The sequence below is a fragment of the Eriocheir sinensis genome, chromosome 43 (assembly GCF_024679095.1).
Source record: "Eriocheir sinensis breed Jianghai 21 chromosome 43, ASM2467909v1, whole genome shotgun sequence".
Classification (NCBI taxonomy): domain Eukaryota; kingdom Metazoa; phylum Arthropoda; class Malacostraca; order Decapoda; family Varunidae; genus Eriocheir; species Eriocheir sinensis.
The window spans coordinates 13,889,155-13,904,894 of NC_066551.1; the positions used below are offsets into that span (position 1 = coordinate 13,889,155).

A 15,740-nucleotide genomic window follows, 5' to 3' on the forward strand; every position below is an offset into this window, starting at 1 on the left:
AAAAACGAGAAAACCGCGAGGGAAGCCTATAGAGGGCAAGAGAACCCGAGAGAACCCGAGAGAAACCAAGAAAAGAGAAGACGAAAGAGGTCGAAAATAACCGATAGAAGATGAGGTATGCCGAGGGAAGACTAGACTAAACGAGACGAGACCAAGACCAGTGATACCGAGAACGAGAAAACGTAGAGAACCCGAGGACTACCGAGTAAAGCCGAAGCATAAATCGAAGAAGGCTACAAGAGGATGAGAGAGGAGGCGAGAGATGACTAACCACGAGGGCGACTCCTTCTACCCCTTGTCGAGACGCCGCCGCTGACCCTCACGTCCTTAGGTCATCCGTCTGGACCCTTCATTTACGCTGCATTTTTACCTTTTTCTTTTCCTTTTTTAGCGCTGCATCCTTTTGGGGTTCTCGAGGAGTCCTTTGTGTCCCTTTTCCTCCTTGGCCATGTACTCGTTTTCTTTCTTCGCCTTTTTTTCTTGTTCTCTGTTCACCCTTTTTGTCCTCGCTCTCGTTCTTGCGCTTGCTTTCTCTTCCCCTTTTTCTTGTTCTCTCTTCCTCCATACCGTCCTGCAGAAGTCCTTTGTGTTTCTTTTTCTCTTCATTCTCATTCTTGTTCTTGCGCTTTTCTCTTTGCCTTATTTTCTTGTTCCCTCTTCAGCCTTCGCATCCTTGAGGAGTTATCTATCTGTCTATACTTTGGTCTTTGTTCTCGTATCTGTTCTTGTCTTCATTTCCTCTTAATTTTCTCGTTTTCCCTTCTTTTCTTTCTCTCTATTCTTGGTTCCTTTATTCTTTTCATGTTTTCTTCGTCTTCTTTTTTGGTTTCCTTCATTCTTTTCATGTTTTCTTCATCCTTTTCATGTTTTCTTCGTCTTTTTTTTGGTTTCCTTCATCTTTTTCATGTTTTCTTCGTCTTCTTGGTTTCCTTCATTCTTTCTTTGTATTATCGTCATCCTTTTCTCGCTTCCTTCACCCATTTCTTGCTCTCCGTTGATCTTTGGCGTTTTCCAGGAGTCGTTTGTGTCCCTTTCCGCTCCTTGTCCTTGTTCTTGTTTTTGTTCTCGTTTTTCCCCCTTACCCTCAGCGTCTTCGTAGAGTCATTTGTATTCTTTTTACCCTTTGTCCTTGTCTTCGTAATACTGTTCTTGTAGTCCTCCATCACCACTAGTGTACAGATTATCATCATCACCATTACTTGAGAGACAAAGATCACCACCACAAGAACTTATACACCGGCCAGTTAGCCCTCTCCTTAACCCGGTAGCAGCGACGGGCCGAATTTGTGGCTTTACCGTGTACCAGCGACGGGCCACATTTTTGCCATGATATAAACCCCCCAAAATAGATGATGCATAAACTGATCATAAATGCGTTGATATATATTATGAAATGGTTTGCGTGAGTGATGATTTTTTTTCTCATTTTCTCGCCTTTAAGAAACATGATCCCTGCAGCTACCAGGTTAACGTTCACCACCATCACAATACCCTCAAGACCAAAATCATCACCATAACTCTTGGGGTCATATTCTTAAACATTTCGGCGCCCGAGCACTCACATTTGGCAAGGCTTTCCTAGGAGTTGTGGGCTTTCCATGGGTTGTTTTATGACCCTGGTGGTAGTCTGTCAAAGCTTCTGTACCATGAATGTGAAAAAAAACTAATGAAACCCTGATTAATCTCCTTTTGGGCCTTTAAAGACAGCTGAAGTGAGAGGCGAAAGCGTCTGAGAATACCGACCTATCTCCCCATCACCAGAGACAAAGGACCCGGGACCACAGCTGCCACCATTCCTACCACCATTACCACGCTACCATGGCAGAATAAAGAGCTCTCACTCCGGCAGATGCAACGATACCAGATTGTCGTACTCAGCCTCTTAAATTTACTAACTTCTGACCCAGCATCTGTCTCCTGGGCCCCAATAACTAGATTCATTTATATTCATCGTTAAAAAGAGTTAGTTCCTGATGTTTCTTGGCAATATTTAGGCGTCAAAAACCGGTAAATACTATGCTCTGAGTACGATAATCTGGCAACGGTGGGCAGACGTCAAGCCTAAGAACTATGGCCTCCGACAGCGTTCTCGACCCATAGGAAGAGATAAGAGACCACCAACAGACCACGGAATGAAATGTGAGACCGTCTTCAGGTTTATTACCATCACCGTCACAACAACCACAACCACCACCACTACTGTACTGCAAAGGACACCACGATACAGGCAGATATATACCCTTCCCCACCACCACCACAATCACCACTACCACTACACTACCATCACCAGTCACCACCATCACCACTACCGCCACCATCTCCACTTTCATCACCACTAACACAAACTTCATAACCACCACCACAAGAATAAAAAACAAGAATCACATTGTCATCACTACCATCACCACCAAATCCTTACCACCATCACCACCGCTGCTACCATCGTCGACCATCGTCACCACCACCATCACCACCATACGACCAGAACAAAGGAAGTGAAACCAGGAGTATCCGTAATAAGAGTAGATTGAAAAGTCTGCCGGGCTCCGCTTCTCCGCGTAACAAGGTGGAGGAGCGAGAGAGGAAAAAAAAGGAGAACCACCACCACCTCCGCTTCTTCTTCATACAGGTAATTGGCAAAGGTGCGCCAGGTGAACCCTCCTCCGTGCCTGGCTAATAATTTGCATCTTCTCATCCTTGCCAAAATACCTCCACTCCCGATCTTATTATGTTACGAAGCTCCTGTCTTTTTTTACCTCCCTGTGGCATATTACGGCTTTATTTTTACACACGAGTAAATTACCTCCATTTTGACTTTCAGCTTAAAACACAAGGCACTGGGCTTCTTATGCAGTATACATAGTTAACAGCTATTGTTTTCTGTTTTCATAGTAATAATAAAATGTGCCTTATTACAGTCCTGCTGGAGAGTAATGACAGGTTAACTTTCCTTCATAATACACAAAATGGCTCACTATATATATATCGATATGAGCAAAATCTTGACTTAAATTTACACACTCAAATAACATCACATTACTATTATGGAAACGAGATGAAGAAAATAAGCTGCATACTTTCTCTCAACAACAAGAAATGATAAAGGAAACTCATATTTCTCTACTGGATCAGATGCTATAGAAGGCAGACTCCCTCCCTGTGCTCCTGGATGCCTCAGAAACCCGTGTCATCCAGCCAGGCAGGTAAATATAGACCTTACATTCAACTCAATATGGCAGTCGCCGACCAATAAGACATCTTGCATTCTCCAACCGGCAGTAGGAATGATGATAATAATAATAACAATAATAATAATAATAATAATAATAATAATAATAATAATAATAATAATAATAATAATAATAATAATAATAATAATAATAATAATAATAATAATAATAATAATAATAATAATAATAGTAATAATAATAAAAAGAACAACAACAAAACAGAAAGCCAAAAACATATAAGGAAGAAAAGAATCCGATGGAAATAGATGGATTGCTAGAAAGACAGACAGCTGGATCGATACAGAGAAAAAATATATATGTAACCTTCAAATATATGTGAGAAAATATTTGAAGAGAGAGAGAGAGAGAGAGAGAGAGAGAGAGAGAGAGAGAGAGAGAGAGAGAGAGAGAGAGAGAGAGAGAGAGAGAGAGAGAGAGAGAGAGAGAGAGAGAGAGAGAGAGAGAGAGAATGTCACCTTGAAATATATGTGAAAAAGATACCTCAAAAATATATATACCTTACATTCAAATACAGATTTATTGAAAAAAGCATAATCGCATTTAAGTAAACATATGCCTTCAAGTTTAAGTGCAGTGAATAAACAGTGAGTGTGAAACATGAATTGCAGAATCTTTACAGGATGCACAAAAAAAAAAAAAAAATGATACACGAGAAAACTTGAAAAGAAAAAAAAATATTACGAGTAGGGAAACTATTTGTGGGAAAAATAAAAAGGGCAAGAGAGAAAATATTATGAGAAGGAAAAAAATAAATCGTGTATCTGAACTATAGACTGAAAAAAAAATAGTGTGAGGGAAAAGAAACAGGTGCGAGAAAAATATGCAGGCAATGTAAGTTTAAAAAAGGAACTGAATAAAGCGAGAGGGAGAGAGAGAGAGAGAGAGAAAATATCCATTACAATAGAGTCAAGTGCAGAGAGAGAGGTCCATTACCCCTTATCAGTGAGAGGCTGGGGAGGGGAGGAGGGAGAAGGGAGGGACAGGGGGGTGTGGGAGTGACGGAGAGGAAGGGGAGGGACAGGGGTGTGTGGGGGTGACGGAGAGGCAGGGGAGGGGCAGGCGCTTATCCGGGAAATAGAGGGGAAGGGGGCGGGCAAGGGGAAGTTAATAAGGGGGTTATCAGTGTAAATGGGAGGCTCCATTAGACTCCCATTCAGCCTGGGAAGCAGCTACCATAAGTCACGTGACCCCTGCTGCCATTGCTCTCTCTCTCTCTCTCTCTCTCTCTTTTTCTCTTTCTGTTTTTATCTCACTTTTTCTTTCTCTTATTCCTTCTGATGCGGCTTTTCTGTTTCTTTATTATTTTCTTCGTCTCTGTGTGTGTCGGTCTGTATGTGTGGTTCTCTCTCTCTCTCTCTCTCTCTCTCTCTGCCGCAGACCGCAGTCATCAGGTTGACAGGTATAGGAAAAGGATCTCTCTCTCTCTCTCTCTCTCTTAACATACAAAAACATAATTCAAACACCTGTTCTCCCCTGACACACACACACATACACACACACACACACACACACACACACACACACACACACACACACACACACACACACAATAACAATTTTTTCCTCTTCCCTCCACGAGTAATGCAATTTTGTCCCGAGATGGAAAGGGCGAGACGATGACGCCGACGAAGAGAGAGAGAGAGAGAGAGAGAGAGAGAGAGAGAGAGAGACAATAACATTGCAATTATCCTTCTCTCTCTCTCTCTCTCTCTCTCACCGTGTTTCAGAATGTGGACAAACACCTTTCAGACATCTGTTGAGGGTGGTAGAGGAGGTGGGGGAGGAGGAGGAGGTGGAAGAGGAGGAGGAGGAGGAATAAGAGGTGTTGCAATCACTCTCTCAATTCCACATCTCCACCACCTAAGACTTGATCTCCACCATCATCACCACCGCCAGCATCCCTCCCACCACTACAACACCACTACCATCCCTGTCATTTCCCAAGGCACACGCAAGGAAGGGTTAGGCATACACACACACACACACACACACACACACACACACACACACACAGAACCGGGACCCGTAAACAATTTTTTCATCCTCTCATTCTCTCTCTCTCTCTCTCTCTCCTCCGTCTCCGTCACAGCATAACGATAACCATAATAATAGCAGTGATAAAAGACTGAGAAGTGCTACATCCGTCTCTTAAAAATGTCACCGCCATGAATACTCTGCCGACGGAAAAAATAAAAAGAAAGAACAGTTGATAGAAGTTGCGCTTTAAACTCTAGTCCACGAGAAAAAAAAGTAGAGAAAGTATTACACGAAAAAGAGGAAATTCAAATACTATCATTCCTACTATTGTTATTCTTGTTTTCATTCTTATTCTTATTTATATTTTCCTTATTTTAATTTTATCATTCCCATTAAGCATATTCATTCACCCGTGACCTTACCATTCACACACACACACACACACACACACACACACACACACACACACACACACACACACATTTCCCTTTACATATGCAGCAGGAAGCGAAGGATGAATGAATGAAGGAAGGTAGGAGGGACGGAAGGAAGAAGGGAAGGAAGGACGGAAAGAAGAAAGGAAGGAAGGAGGGACGGAAGGAAGGAAGAAAGGAAGGAAGGAGGAAAGGGAGGGAGGAAGGAAGGAAGGAAGGAAGAAAGAAAGAAGGGAAGGAGATAGAGAGCGACAAAAACTCTTGGCAATGATCGCAAAGTTTAATCTCCGTTCAGCGAATTCAGGCGGAGATCCATTGAGCAGGTGCCCTTGTGCTGCTTTTTCTGCCCACTGATCCTCTGAAGGTTAGTGAGAGAGAGAGAGAGAGAGAGAGAGAGAGAGAGAGAGAGAGAGAGAGAGAGAGAGAGAGAGAGAGAGAGAGAGAGAGAGAGAGAGACAGACACAGACAGACAGACACAAACAGACATACAGAGACACAGACAGACAGACAGACAGACAGACAATCGACATCGCTAAACTTTGAAATGCTGTATCATAACACAAAATAAATAATAACACACAAAACAAAAGAAAACACAATCACATTCCCGTCCACACACACACACACACACACACACACACACACACACACACACACACACACACACACACACACATATGCACAAACACATATACACCTGGCACCCCAGTAATTAACACACACACACGAAACAAAAAAAAACTGATTCTTACCTGATGTCCCGGAGTCCAGGTGTCTGCTAATAATAATATCCAATCTCCCCCTTCCTTCCACTCGGGGCGCCACGGCTTGTAATATTCCTTTCTCCGACAAAACTATTTCAAGAAGGGGAAAAAAGTCCTTCGTTCCGCAATTTCAGCGTCAGAACCTCAAGAGCACACGCGAGATCGTTTCCCTAACCAGCGAGAGATCAGCGTCGAGCATCACAACGTTATTTTGTAAGGTTTCGCTCTGAGCTTCCCAGCGCCAAACTGACGGACCAACCCATCCACGAGTCACAGGGGAAGAACGACGCAGCCTCCCCGAACGACGACCCGGCGGATACTGAGCCACTCTGCCATCCACTACCTCTACACCCAGTCCTACCTGCCCTCCCTGCACCCCTCGCCTCCCCTCAGAGCCCAGCCCCGCCCCGCCCATCGTCCATACAGGTGCCAAATGCCCTTTTCTCGTCATTTTTTTTCTCTGCTCCCCGTCAGAAAAGGCTGAGAGACGGAAAAAGTGACACAGGAAGCGGCGGCGTCACGGGAGAATTAAAAGTTAAAAATCTAGCCTGGAGGGGAATTTCGTTTGCCAGACTGACGCTCCGGAACGTGACTCGATCAAAAGGACGTCTATTTATCTATTTATTTAACTAGTTTTGTATTCTTTGACCCTTCGCCCCCCCCCCACACTCCTGCTCCTCCCTCTATCCCCTCCCTCTCTTCGTCGTCCTGGCTCGCCTCCATCAAAACTTTTTTATTCCACTCAAAAGCCGCGAGTTAATTTAGAATATCAACTCTGCTAATTTTTCTATGACTTCAGAGAGCGAGCGAGCGTGCGAGCGAGCAAGAGAGAGAGAGAGAGAGAGAGAGAGAGAGAGAGAGAGAGAGAGAGAGAGATAAACGAAGAGGACCAGACAAATAGAAACACAAACACAGACTGCCAGACAGACACATGCAGACAAAGAGCCAGACAGATAGACAGGCAGACAGACAGACATTTATAAGCCACGAAAAAAACATGTTCTCTCGTTTTAAAATGTTTCCCGTGAAAAAAATACAGAAATGTGGAAAAAAAATAGTTGAGGGCGGGAATTCTGGGACAAAATCGTGTTATGCGTTCGGGCGTGTATGAGCCGCAGACTTTAACTCCAGTGGCGGCGGTGGTGGCGGCGGCGATGGTGGCAGCGATTACGGCGAAGTGGTAGTGGTGGTGAGGCAACAGAAATAGTGCCTGGTCCGTATGAACACGTGTATGGATGGTATATGGTATTGATGGTGCTAGTATATAGGTAGTAGTAGCAATAATGGTAGTTATGGTAATGGCCGTGGTGGCAGTAATGGTGGTATTGATGGTGGCGGGAATGATGGTGGTAGCGGTGTCATTGGCGGCAGCAGCATTGGTAGTAATGGTGGTGGTGATGGTAATGGTAGTAGTGATAGCGGTGGTAGTGGTGATGGTAGCAAGAATAGCAGGAGTGGTGGTAGTGGTGATGGTAGCAAGAATAGCAGGAGTGGTGGTAGTGGTGATGGTAGCAAGAATAGCAGGAGCGGTGGTAGTGGTGATGGTAGCAAGAATAGCAGGAGTGGTGAGGAGCAAAGAGTGGTGTGTGATGATGGCAAGAATAGTGATGGTAGCAAGAATAGCAGGAGTGGTGGTAGTGGTGATGGTAGCAAGAATAGCAGGAGTGGTGGTAGTGGTGATGGTAGCAAGAATAGCAGGAGTGGTGGTAGTGGTGATGGTAGCAAGAATAGCAGGAGTGGTGGTAGTGGTGATGGTAGCAAGAATAGCAGGAGTGGTGGTAGTGGTGATGGTAGCAAGAATAGCAGGGTGATGGCAGCAAGAATAGCAGGAGCGGTGGTAGTGGTGATGGTAGCAAGAATAGCAGGAGCGGTGGTAGTGGTGATGGTAGCAAGAATAGCAGGAGCGGTGGTAGTGGTGATGGTAGCAAGAATAGCAGGAGTGGTGGTAGTGGTGATGGTAGCAAGAATAGCAGGAGTGGTGGTAGTGGTGATGGTAGCAAGAATAGCAGGAGTGGTGGTAGTGGTGATGGTAGTAGTAATGGCGATGATGATGCTGCCTGTGACGGTATAGTTGGGATGGTATTAGTGGCAGTATCAGCAGAAGTATTAGTAATGGTAGTGGTGGTGGTAATGGTAGTGGTAGTAGTGGTGGTGGTAATAGTAGTGGTGATGGCGGTGGCGGTGGTGGTGGTGGAGGAGGGGCAGGCGATAACAGCGTCCCCAGAAACATATGGTGGCAGAAGTGGCTGCTAATGGTGCTAATGGATGCTCTTGGAAGGCAGCAATCGGCCGAGACTCTTGAAAATGGTCGTAGTAGTAGTAGTAGTAGTAGAAGTAGTAAGAGTGGTGGTGGTGGAAGTGCCTAAAAGTGCCAGATTGTTCCCCCTTCCTCCCTTCTGAGGCTAGCGGAACGGAAGGAAAGAAAGAGGGGAGGAGGAGGAGGAGATGTAGCAGGGTTAGACTGGGAGTGAGGAGCAGGGGGAGCAAATCAGGCAGGATGTGGGGGGTATAGTTACAAGTAGCGAGATGTGACAAGTATATAACATGTAAGTAGGAAGATGTTGCTGTGGCAGGGGAGTAAGCAGCATGGTAGGTAGATATGGTGTGAAAAGGGAGAAAGGTAGGTAGGTAATGTGGTAGGGGGTAAGTAGCTAGGTAGGGAAATAACTGGGGGAGGTAAGTAGGAAGGCAGGGTGTGCATATAGGGGAAAGGAAGATTATAATGTGGAAGGGGGTGAGTAGCTAGGTACGGGTGTAACAGGGGTGGCAAGTAGGCAGGCAGGGTGTGGTGTCAGGCCTGTGAATGAGCAGTGCCAACGCTGGTGTGACGTGTGCCAGACGTTTAGTGTGGTGACAATTCACGGCGGTGACAGATTTATGACGTGGTGGTGGCAGAGAGAGGGAGGAGGAGGAGGAGAGGGTGATGGAGGAAGGCCTGAGGTGATGGCGGTGGTTGCGGTGATGAGAGGGAGGAGGAGGAGGAGGAGGGGGTAACGGAGGAGGGCCTGGGGTGATGGTGGTGGTGGTGGAGGTGGTAGTGGCAGTGGTGGTGGGGGTCAGATAAAAGACATACTCATGGCTGTGCTGGTGGCTGTGGCGGTGGTTGGGGGTAGAAGTGGAAAGGGTTTTTGGTAGCAGTAGCTGTATAGTAAACAATGGACAGTGGTAGAAAAATGGTGTTCGTTCCGGTAGAAGGTAGACTGTAGTGGTGGTAGTGGAAGTTGTAGTAGCGGTGATAAAGATGGTTGTAGGAGCTTTATAAGGCAATGTGGTGGTCGGAGTAGCTCGGTGGGAGGAATGCTACTTGTGGTGGTGGTAACAGTGGTAGTGGAGTGAGAACATAAAACGGCGGTGGAGAGTGTATAAAAAAGGGTGTTGGAGGGCCGGTGGAGGCTGTGGCTGCGTGATGGTGACGGATAAGGAAGCTATAGTGGTCATAATGGTGTGGTAGTGGTGGCCGGGGCGGCGATGGTGACGGATAAGACGAAGAAGTGGTCGTAGCACGTGTGACGACCGGGGTGGTGGTTGCCGGAGCGGGAGGAGGAGGAGGAGGAGGAGGAGGAGGAAGATAATGATAACAATGAGGAGGAGGGCAAGAATGAAGATGATATGGAGGAGGAGAGCGAAACATGGAAAGACAGGCAACATAAAGTCTGAAGGTTCATTACAAGGTTGATCGTTCAGGTGATTTTAATATGTTCGTCAGGCACTATACACAGCAGACTAAAGCACTTAAGCATGTACATTCAGCTCATTCCAAAGTAAAAGTCAATGCAATTTCTATAGTTGATGAAATAAAAAGAATGATGATGATGATGATGAGGAGGAGGAGGAGGAGGAAGATAAAGAGTCAGAAAAGGAGGAGGCGGAGGAGGAGGAAAGGCGTCATTGGAATTAGAGGTGGGAGTGGAGGAGTCAAGGAGGCAGAGGAGGAGGAGGAGAAGGAGGAGGAGGGGAAGAAGAGGGAGGCAACAGTGGAGTCAGAGGAGAAGGAGACGTCAGAGGTGAAGAAGTAGGAGAGTGAGAAGGAAGAAGAAGAGGAGGAGAAAGAAGAGGAGGAGGAGGAGATTGAAGGGTAAGGGGGAGGGGCACAGGTAGGCACGCATGCAGGTCCAGAGTTCCGCCGCAGGTAAACGAAGAACACCCAGAAAGGCATTAAATCCGACTTATTAGGGCGCGGCCACGAGACGACACGACCTGACCACCCCTACCAGATGGAGGAGGAGGAGGAGGAGGAGGAGGAAGGGGAGGGGTAGGAGGAGAAGTAATAGCAGAAGGGGGAAGGGAGAGAGGAGGAGGAGGAGGTTGCGTCGGAGAGTTTCACTGGCGGGCGTGTGGACGTGAGAGGTCAGGGTCCGCCCGAGGCAACAGCTTCGGCTACTCGCGGGAATGATGAAGTAAATGTCCGCACACAATGGACGGCTGCCGCGGGGAGGGGGAGGAGGGGAGAGAGGGGAATCCGGGGCTGTTGACGACGAGGCGGCGGGGAGTCGGAACCCTCTGTCTCCTCTCTCTAGCTTGAACGAATAAAAGACAGTCGCCTGGTAGCAAGAAAATCGAGTTTTCACACCACGCCTCAGAGGGGATGAGACGGGTGGCCGGGGATCTTTTGTTGGCGCTCCGGCCGCCGTGAGAATCAAGAAACAAGTGAGGGTCGACCTGCTGGAACATTTAATTCCCTCCCGGACGTCTATAGTGGCGAGGGAGGCCTCTTGGTGAATGGAAAAGCGTCGTAATGACCTCAAGAATATAGGGTCTGAAGCCTCTGGACTTCCTCTCAACTATACTCACGCACCGACTCTTTAGATGCTCAGTGAAGAGGGGATTAAGACCTCTTTCATTGCAATTAGAAAGGGATTATAGAACACCCCTTTTGTATATGCTTCTTATAAACACCTCATTACCACAAACGAAGGTCCTTGAACTTAGCGACTCCCCCATAACAAAAAAGAATCAACCACACACACACACACACACACACACACACACACACACACACACACACACGAGAAGACACACGACCCCTACAACATATTAATCACAGGAAGACACTCTTGAAGTGACTGACGGAGGAAAAGGCTGCGGGATAAGGACAGGACGCAGACGAAGATACGTAAAGGGCCTGAGGGACGCCAAGAGCCAGCCAGATACTGCACGTCAAGGGGGTGAAGTGGCGTGGCGATACGGCAGGAAGGGATGGGAAGGGAGAGAGGGAAGGGAAAGGAAGGGGGGGAAAGGGAAGAGAAGGGAAGGAGAACAGAAGGAAGGGAAAGGAAGGGAAGGGAAGGAAAGGGAAGGGAAGGAAAGGGAAGGAAAGGGAAGGGAAGGGAAGGGAAGGGAAGGGAAAGGAAGGGAAGGGAAGGAGAAAAGAAGGAAGGGAAAGGAGGAGAAGGGTAGGGAAGGGGAGGAAAAGGAAAGCAAGTTAAGGGAAGGGAAGGGGGGAGAAGGGAAGGGAAGGGAGGGGAAGGGAAGGAGAAAAGAAGGAAGGGAAAAGAAGAGAAGGGTAGGGAAGGGGAGGAAAAGGAGAACAAGTTAAGGGGAAGGGAAGGGAAGGGAAGGGAAAGGAAGAGAAGGGTAGGGAAGGGGAGGAAAAGGAGAGCAAGTTAAGGGAAAGGAAGGGAAAGGGAGGGAAAGGAAAGAAAGGGAAAGGAAAGTGAAGAGAAAGGAAGGGAAATGAGGGAAAGGGGAAGGAAGGGAAGGAAAAGAAAGGGAAATTAAGGGAAGGGAAATGAGTGAAAAGGAAGAGAAATTAAGGGAAGGGAAATGAGTGAAAAGGGAGGGGAAGGGAAAGTAAGGGAAGGGAAGGGAAGGGAAGGGAAGGGAAGGGATTGGAAGGGAAGGGTAGGAAAGGGAAGGAAAATAAAGGGAAGTTAAGGGATGGGAAGGGAAGGGAAGGAAAGGAAAGCAGAGGGAAGGGAAGGAAAGGAAAGGGAAGGGAAGGGAAGGAAAACAAAAGAAATGGAAAAGAAGGGAATGGAACGAATCAGAAATGAAGGGAAGGGATGGAAACGGAAGGGAAAGGAAAGGAAAGGCAAGAAAGGGAAGGGGAAAGAAAGAGAAGGGATGGAAAGGGATGGTGAGGAAAAGGAAGTGATGGGCAAGGAATTACGGGAGAGGGAAGAAACGGAATGGAAGTAAAGAGAAGGAAAGGACAGAAAAAGGAAGGGAAAGGGAGGGAAGGAAAGGGAAGGGAAGGGATGTACAGAGAAGGGAGAGCATGAGGGAGATGTCTTGAATCTATGATGGTGTAGAGGAGGTAGTAAAAGTAATAGAAGGGGGAAGAAGGTGAAGTCGATGGAAGAGGAGGAGGAGGAGGAGGAGGAGAGGAAAAACAAATGCGAGAAAAAAATAAAGAAAAGGTAAAAAAAATATAAAGGAAAAGAATAGAAAAAAATAAGTAAGAGGATGTAAGCAAGACAAAAAATATAAACACAAGAAAAAATAAGAGAAAATTAAAATGAGAAAAAGGATATAAAAAACGATAATTGGACATTTTTATCAGATCCTCCTCGTCCTGTAGCTCCTCGCGATGCTCCAATGATAAGAAAAATCAAGTTAATAAGTAATACACACCCAAAACTTTATTATTATTTTTCTCTCTCTCTCTCCCTCCTCCTCCTCCCCCTCTTCCACCTCCTCCTCCCCTCCTCTTCCTCTTCTAATGACACGCCTTCGTAATTAAACACGTACAAATGGAAGACGTAAATAGTACAGGAATAAATTATGAATGATTATTTTTTTCCTATTCATCATTAAGGCGCAGGAATGTTCTTACCTGGAAACGAAGAAAAAGACGCCGGTGCTCAGGTGAATCTCCTAATGAGGCTATACAAGAGAAGGACCAGGTAAGAGCAAGGTATACTCTCTCTCTCTCTCTCTCTCTCTCAAACGAAGTGGAAGCAAATCCTTAAGCGATCACAACCTTTTCCTTTATATTCCTTCTCCTTCACTTCCTCCTCCTCCTCCTCCTCCTTTTCCTCTTCCACCAAGTTCGTCTCCGCTTTCAGTTCCTCCTCCTTCATCCCTGATTTCCTTTCCTTCTTCCGTTAAGTTAAATCTACTTACAAATAAATAAACCTAACGAGCCCCACCTTTAATCCTCTCCAAACCTATAATAAAACAAACTAATCAAAGGTAATCATGTATAAAAAAGCAAATAACGCCATAAAATACTTAGAGCATAGGATCGCACCTGCACTCCATTACCAGCGGCCAGACGGGAAAAGAACAGGAAAACGTCTGCTTCTTACATATTCACAGGTGCCCCGGGTGTACAGGGAACAAGGGGGAATGCAGTAGGGGGGAGAGGGGAAAGCAGGTTAAAGGTTAAGCAGGTAAACAACAAAGGTACAAGGAAGAGAAGAGGCTTGCAATGTGGTGACGAGAGTAGAAAGCAGAAAAAAAACAGAGATAAAAGGAAGAAAGGGCTTGTAAGTATGGCAAGGATGGTGAGGGGACGAGAAGAGAGAGCAGGTTAACAAAAAAAAAAAAAAAGTACAAGCAGGTAAAAAACATAGATACAAGGAACGAGAAGAGGTGACGGGACGAAAAGGGAGAGCAGGTTAAAAAAAAAAAGATACAAGGAAGAAGAGGCTTGTAATGAGGTAGGGGGAGAGGGGACGAGAGGGGAAAGGAGGTAGAACAGAAATACAAGGAAGGACCGGCTTGTAAGTATGGTAAGGGGGTGAAGGGACGGGAGAGGAAAGCAGGTAAAAACAAAGGTACAAGGAACGAGGAGGGACTTGTAAGCATGGTAAGTGTTATGGATGTACAGTCGCCCCCCAAAAAACTACCGGGGAACGTGCGCGGGGTGAATGATGACTTTGGAAGAGACGCCACACTCACTGCTGGTCCTCCGTCCGAAATTGACCCTCTCCTTTTAGCCTCTCATTCTATTTTCCTTACTGGAGCAGTGCATAGTGGGTGTTTTTTGTTTTATATGTTTTGCCCTTGAGCTACTTCCTTTTCTGTGATAATAAATGTTAACACTAAGAAATGAACTGATAGGTCTTGGAGAAACTGTACAGATGTCTTCATAATTATCCGCCATCTTGTGAACGATATAATAAAGAGTGAGCAAAAATTAGAGACAGTGGAAGTTGCTCGTTTCAAATGGCGCGTGTTTTACAGACCGTTTTCATATAGCTTCATGTTTAGGGTTGGCTCTGACGCTCTTGGGTTAACCGCACAAAATCACTAAGAAGGGTGATGTTAATGGGTGCACATGCATTTAGAGGAGAGAATAAACATTGCAAGAGGTTTGTTAAATTACAGAACTTAGATGAACGAACGAAAAAGATAAGATGCAAAAGAGTTAATTAGATACATAGATGAAAAGATGGATCAAAGGAACCGATGAAATACAGTAAGTGGAAAATGTTTAAGGCAAAACATAAGACTGAACAAAGACTATTAAGAAAACATGAAAGTATAAAAGGGAAGGTTAAAACAAGAAAACGATGGACTTAAACCCATTAACTGAAGAAAATAAAAAGTAAGAAATAGAGGCATCAGTTTGTTCGCTGTTTACCATTATTATATACGAAAAATATGAATCAACAAAGTAACACTATTCTAAAATCTATAAAATTAAAAGGTCAGATTGTTTTAGATTGGAATCAAACACAACCAAAAATTCAAAAGCAACCCAAGAAAACGAAAGCTTCTCTTCAAAATAAATCAAATCACAATAATTACACACCACAAAAGAGAGAGAGAGAGAGAGAGAGAGAGAGAGAGAGAGAGAGAGAGAGAGAGAGAGAGAGAGAGAGAGAGAGAGACGTAAGGAACTAGTATGGAAACAGAACGACACGATAAATTAAAAGGAGACTAATATGAGACGATAAATTACAGGCACGCACACACACACACACGCACACACGCATTCTCTCTCTCTCTCTCTCTCTCTCTCTCTCTCTCGACCCTTGCCGGCCTCTACACATCAGGGGTAAGTTGCGGCGCCTCAACCTAATAATTCAGGGCCGAGTTAGCACAGCGGCGCACAATTGTTCCATAAATAATGAGCGATTTACCTCCACAAACCAGCCTGTCAGAGGGAGGCGACTGCTGATGTGTGTGCGTGCGTGTGTGTGTGTGTGTGTGTGTGTCAGAGAGAGAGAGAGAGAGAGAGAGAGAGAGAGAGAGAGAGAGAGAGAGAGAGAGAGAGAGAGAGAGAGAGAGAGAGAGAGACAAAGGGATACAATAATTGCGTAAAAGGGATTTATGTGTATGTTTGCCTGTCTTTTTTCTTGTCAGTATGTGTGTGTGCCTGTGTGTGTGTGTGTGTGTGTGTGTGTGTGTGTGTGTGTGTGTGT

At 45.6% G+C, this 15,740-nt stretch overlaps 1 protein-coding gene across 5 annotated transcripts in view; it reads right to left on the reverse strand.

The window, feature by feature from the left end:
* The window catches only part of LOC126980191 (discoidin domain-containing receptor 2-like), a 274,256-nt gene that overhangs the window by 36,379 nt on the left and 222,137 nt on the right, over positions 1-15,740 (reverse strand). Inside the window, exon 1 of one of the 5 annotated variants that reach the window (XM_050829810.1) lies at positions 6,415-6,754. The exons of the other annotated variants lie outside the window; for them this stretch is intronic. The gene's annotated coding sequence lies outside the window, so the exon portion shown is untranslated. Of the gene's footprint in view, positions 1-6,414; positions 6,755-15,740 lie in introns of those variants that run through there. 5 annotated transcript variants of the gene reach the window in all.